The following is a 6,811-nucleotide window of genomic DNA, read 5'->3' on the forward strand; positions in this document are numbered from 1 at the left end:
AATTCTACCCAATATTATTCCATTATTCCCCAAAACCCCAACTAACACATAACTTGAAAGTATACTGTGCATTAGAAACTCAATGTGTGATATTTATGCAACAAAATTATAAAAAAGGATTTCTGTTGTTCTGATATTTATGCAACAGTGATAATGATTTTTATACTATGAATATTTATGCAAACAAAATTATAATAACTATTTTTACTAAAATAATCGTTACCTAATTATGTTTCTCAAGTCAAATAATTTTTGGGGAATTTCAGCTATGTGTATTGTATAAGCCTTGCTAAATTTTTAATATTTTATATTTCCTTTGATCAGTCAAAACTAGATTAAACGGTATGATATAATAAATATTCAAGCTTCATTGCCAGACTGAGCACTGTATGTCTATAATGTGAAATGAATAACGACATTTCACTTAGGATTGACAAGTAAGTATGCAAGGGTGATATAATTGATATTTTTCATGTTTATTCCGTTTTTCACCAAGAAGAAATATATTTGTAGTTGTCCTCTAAAAGTTGTAAGAAGGATCTACGTAATAAGTCAATAAAAGCAAGAATTTTTTTAATTCTTTGGAAGCTATGTTAGGAAAATGTGAAATAGGATTGGTTATACACATATATCTCTATCTCGATCTAGATATATAGATGATAGATAGATAGATAGATAGATAGATAGATAGATAGATAGATAAAATGAATGTGGGACAATGTTAAATTAAGCTACTAGGCCATCTGCACTCCCTTTAAAAACCTGCTAGAAGGTGAGCAATGAATTTGTTCTTCTGAGATACACTGACCGAAAAGGTGGCTTGTTGTATATATGTCTAGGCTCTTAATTATGTTGAATAATTTCTCTTTTATTCTTGTTTTGTTGAACATTTTATCAGGAAAGGGTGTAGGGTGTTGAACTTTTTCAAATACATCAATCGAGAGGATCATGTGATTCTTTTCCTTTATTAAATTGATTATTTCTCTGGTTCTTTTTTAATTTTTTTTAATTATTTTTTTGTGTGTGTACCTTTGGATCAGATCCAACTGGCATAGGAGGGGATTGCCCCTCTTTCTCCAGCAGAGCATCTGGTGGGTTCAAACCATTTACCTTCCTGGTTGCAGCATAACTTCTTGCCACTAAGCCACCAGAGCTCCCTTCTTTTCCTTTTTTTATGGTGCAAAAAGTATATTATAAACATACTAGTTATATTCTTATTAGATGGCTGGTCTTATTTGGTTTTATATTAAACAGAAACATCATTAAACAATTTTTGAAGAGGCAAAAAGAAGACAATAAAAATTAACCTCATTCACATCCTCAGGAATAACTATCAGTTACATTTCCTTCCTGTCTTTTTTCCCGATGTTCATACCTGTTCTTTTCTCCCACATAACTGGAATTGGACTGCAAATATATTTCTTTGTCAAGCTTGAATCAATAGAAAGTAACTATGGCATTCATAAGTTTTATAGACAGTATCCCTTTCAAATGATTAATTAAATGCAGATAATCAAAATCTTGAATGATCCAGGAAGTATTAAAAGAAGACGGAGGGAGTACTGAACTATTTCAAGAAGTAGCATATGATCAAGAACCAATAGTAATGAAGGAAGTACTTCAAGCTGTACTGAACACATGGGCAAAACACAAGGCTCCAGAAATCAATGTGATACCAACTGACATGTTTCAATATAGATAGAGAACTGGCAGAAGTTCAAGCTTGTTTTAGAAGAGGCTGTGACAACAGCATTATCATTATTGATGACAGATACATCCTGGCTGAAAGCAGAGAATTTTTAGAAGAATATCCATTGAGCTTTACAGGCTATGCAAAGGCATTTGATTGTGTGGATGTTTGCAGAATTCATTTTGCTAAGATTATTAGGTGTGCAAAGAAGTACAGAGTCAATGTTGGTTCAAATGCTTGATTTGCTGCATAACTTCATGATTTCTGGCAGAAACAGACCCTCCTTTGTTCATTTCCTTAGCTCCTCTAAGTCCCCTGGGTTTAGTGGTTCACTGGAATGTCTCCCAGAAAGTCAGATATGTCAGGAGAATGATTCATGTCACTGTAGGTATGCAGGCAAGTTTGTCAGAGACTGGTAAGCATTCTAGAACATCAGTTGAAGGCAGGCATTTTAAAATGAGATCTGGCACTGAGGTCCTTTAATAAGACTTATTTAAACCTCGAGTACGGTGCTACTTGATTTTGTTGTGTACAGTCAAGTCAGAATCAACACAAAATGTACCCTCCAGTGGGATTTCAGAGGCAATTTAATTACATAGAAGGCATTGCCCACCTTTCTTTGTTGAAGCAGGTGGTGGATTTGAGTCCTGTGCCTTTGGTATTGTAGTGCAATGTCTTTGAGCATCTCCCTCTCACTGTGGAGCTAATTGAGGTTAAAAAATGGTTGTCAGTCCCCATGCTGACATCGTTCTTTAAACTACCAACATTGAAGAAGAACACTGGAGACTTCTTTGTGACCACATTTAGGGGGCTGTCTAACTACCAGCTAACCAGGTATCTCAACACCAATTATGAGTTTTCTGTGAAAAAATACATTTTACAAGTGTGAAGCAACATTTCAGATGCAAGTGAGATCAGGAGTGACTCTACTGTGTTTATTTGTAGAAAGAGCACATCAAGTTCACATTGCACCCACGTGTCAAAGAGCACAGGAGATCCCCAGTCCTCTCTAACTTCTAGCACTCTGTAACAGAAAGATGTGCTTTGGAATCCTAGTGATAAAGGGCTGAGCTGATGTTTTGGCTGTGGACAGTAATGACAGTTGCTCTGGTAGAAGATACGAAGCAAGCATGATGTTCACTCCAAGAGCCCAGTCTAACTTCTAAATTCAAAAACAGCTGTTGGTTTGTTTTTTTCTTTTCTATTCATGAAATTAAACAGAGATAGATCTAATTCATCAGGTGATTCCAAAAGCTTAGTAGTTGTCGCTGCACAGACCTAGATAAGGGCTGAAACGGTCTGGCTGTGGAGAGGACTTCTTCTCCAGATGGGACCTCTGATGTCTATCAAAACTTCAGCTCCTACTGAAAGTTTTGTCACAGCAGGAACATTAATAAGATTTTTTTTATTCTTTGGTCCCTCTGATATCTATTAAAGTTGGACTTAGAAAATTCTTTTTAGTTATTGGGCATTTATAGCATTTTTCTCTTTTGTGTACCTGGAGGTGTCTTAAAAAGATTGAGCTGTCAATGAAAATTTTCTCAGAAAGGAAATTTATAAGATTTCTTTCGTAAGTAGACCCACTGGTTTCTATTAAAGTGGTACCTCTGAATGAAACTCTTTTCATAGAAAGAACACTTATAGGGTTTCTCTCCTGTGTGTACTTGCAGACATCTATTAAATTTGGTTCTCTCAATGAAACTCTTTTCACAGAGAGGACATTTACAGGGTTTCTCTTCTTATGGTCCTGCTGGTGTCCATTAAATTGAACCTCTGAATGAAACATTTTTCATACAGAAGATGTTGATAGGGTTTCTCTTCTGTGTAAACCTACTGGTGTCTATTAAAGTTGGACTTTTGAATACAACTCTTTTCACAGAGAGCAGTTTTACAGGATTTCTCTTCTGGGTGGATCCACTGCTGTTTATTAAAGTCAGACTGTTGTATGGAGCTCTTTTCACAGAGAGAACATTGGTAGAGTTTCTCTCCTCTGTAGAGCCACTGATGTCTATTTAAGTTGGACGTCTAAAGTAAACTCCTTTAACAGTGAGGACATTTATAAGATTTCTGTCCTGTGTGTAGTTTTTGATGGTGGCACAATCCAGAAAAGTCCCCAAAGCCTTTCCCACAATAATCACACTTGCAAAGCTTCACTTCTATGTGGAATCTCTGATGCTTCACAAACTCTAACCACCACAGAAAGGCTTTCTTGCAGTTGGGGCAGTGAAAATAAGTCTTTCCAGTATGAGTTCTCTGGGAAAAACAAGCTGAGAAGTTTTATAGAAGGTTTTCCCACACTCTGTGGAAGTCGGGAACTTCTGGGTCATGGTAGGGTCTCAGCTGGTCCTTCCAGGGTGCCTCTTGCTTCCCCTTAAGTCACTGCACAGACAGATCTCTTGGGTGAGAATCAGGCAAATTCTGGTCTAGCTATTTCCCACAAACCCTTTCCTGAGGAGAAAGATGATCCCTTTTCTCCTCACATTACAGGTGTTTCTGTACCATAGGGAGGTAAGCTCCTTCTCCAAGGTATCTTTGTTTATTGTCACCAAAAAGCCACTCAAAGAATCATGAAGAGCAGCATCTCCTGGGATATGACAATGGGCATCTGGAGGGTCTTGGTCCCAACAGGTTTCCAAGTTTAAGTTCTCTTAATCATTCTTATCTCTGTCTCCCATAGCTAACTATGTAGTATTTGTCCTTTTGTGACTGAGATTTTCCACTTAGCATAATGTCCTCCACGGTCACCCATTTTGAATATTACATGAGTTCCTTGTTCTTTAACGCAGCATGGTATTCCATTGTGTGAATATACCACAACTTCTCTATCCATTCATTTGTTGATGGGTATTTAGGTTGTTTCCAACTCTTTGCTCTTGTGAACAAAGCCGCAATAAACATGGGTATGCATATATTTGCCTGGGTGGCAGTTATGGTTTTTTTAAGTTATGGGGTTTTTAAGGTATATTCCTGGTATAGGAATTGCTGGGTTAAATGATATTTCTATATGCAATTTTTGAGAACGCACCATACAGCCTTTCACTATCGTTGCACCATTTTACATTTCCACCAACAGTGAATAAGGGTTCCAGTTTCTCCACAACCTCTCCAGCATTTGTTGCTTGCTGTTCTGTTAAATTTTGCTATTCTTATTGGGGTGAGATGATATCTCAGTTGTTTTGATTTGCATCTCGCTAAGAGCTTGGGTTTTGAGCATTTCTTCATGTATTTGTTGGCCATCTGAATGTCTTCTTTGGTGAAGTGTGTGTTCATCTCCTGTGTCCATTTTTCAATTGAGTTATTTATCTTTAACTTGTTTTGGTATTTGGGTATTTGAGTATTTTATAAGTTCTAGATATAAGAAACTATATTATAAGAATAATAGAGCATCATGATAAAAAAAAGACTCATAAACAATTTGTGATACATAGAAAACACAATCTTGTCTGGAAATCGAAGCACTTATTATTAAACATTAAAGACTACAGCTTGCAGTATTGATTACACTTTAACATTAAGAAAGCAAAAATCCTTATAATAAAAACAATACACAACATGATAAGAGGAGGTTTCCCTCAAAAGAAATGGAAAATGATACTTTAAGTAAGATGAGAAGGTCATTCCATATAAAATTCAGGCCAATTGTTTTGTAATATGATACTGTTATTTGTTCTGTCAGTGGTAAAAAAAAATTAACAAGTATAACTATAATTTTTAACTGTGCTTCTCAATGAGGATGATACAATATCCACAGGAAGATGTTTTTAAAGTGAATGGGGGTTGTAATGCCATATTATTGTTGTTAGACATCTTAGAGTCACCTAGAGCTCAGAGTGACCATATGTACAACAGACCTGAATTTGCTCTATCCTGTGCCATCTGCCATATGCTTACACTCATTATTACAGCCACTGTGTCTATCCGTCTTGTTAGGGGTCTTAATCTCTTTCTGTCACTCTACACCTTTCCCAGTATGGTATCGTTTTCCAAACACAGGGACATCCTGACAACATGCCCAAAGTACCTAAAGTTCCGCTATCCCTGTCTCGGAGGAGAACCCTGATTGCACTTCCTTCAAGGCAAATGTGGTTTTTTTCTAGTAGCAGTCAGCACTCTTCTCCTACACCAGAATTCAAAGGAATTGATTGTTCTCTTATTTTTAATCATCGTCCAACTTTCAGATGCATAGGAAGTTGTATGAATGACCATGGCTTGGATCAGCAGCACTTCAGTTTATAAATTGACATTCTTGCTCTTTAGCACTTAGGAGAGGTTCTTGAGGGCAGACTTCCCCCTGTTATTGTGAAAAAAATGTAGAAGTAGAATTAATGTGTAGACATGAGGTGATGAAGACTAGATGTGCCTTAAAATTAAGGAATCCTACACAAAGATAAAATAATTTACAGTTCATGCTAGGGTTTTCCATTTAAAAACAAAGAAGAAAGAAAAATAGAGGAGCTATTTATAATTCTCTGAACATGGAACCTAACTCTGATCTTATATTAAAAATATTTTAATGTATCTAATATACACACAATTATTCATGTGTGTAACTACCGATAAATTTAAGAAATCAATTTATTTTTTTTTTGTTCAGAATTTTGCCTAGGATAATCGTATTTGAACTGTTAACACATTCACTAACTCTGTCTTTGAATCAAAACCAACTCTTAGTTCACCCATTAGCAATTTTCTGGAGACTAAATAAATAGCCCATATTTCTTCCAAGGATGCTCTGATGGACTTGAATCACCAGACAGGTGCTGCCTTTGGGTTATTAGCACAACTCCTTACACACATGTCAACACAATAACCCTTAATATTATGCCTTTGAAAGTGTTGCATATGGATAATAAATAACACACATACAAGCAAATTTCTAATTTACCAGGTATACCAGAAGATAGTGTCCAAAGCCAGACATACTAAAGACATGTTGTTGTTGTTGTTATGTGCCATTGAGTCGCTTGAGACTCATAGTGACCCTATGTACACACAGCCCTAAACTCTGCTCTGTCCTGTGCCAATTGCACTGTCTCTGACACTCCCATCCCAGTTATCCCAGTCACCGAATCAATCCACATCATAGAGGGCCTTCCTCTCCTGCGCTGTCCCTCCACCCTC

Source organism: Elephantulus edwardii, unplaced genomic scaffold (assembly GCF_000299155.1).
Source record: "Elephantulus edwardii isolate Elephantulus edwardi_28Jun2011 unplaced genomic scaffold, EleEdw1.0 scaffold00029, whole genome shotgun sequence".
Classification (NCBI taxonomy): Eukaryota; Metazoa; Chordata; class Mammalia; order Macroscelidea; family Macroscelididae; genus Elephantulus; species Elephantulus edwardii.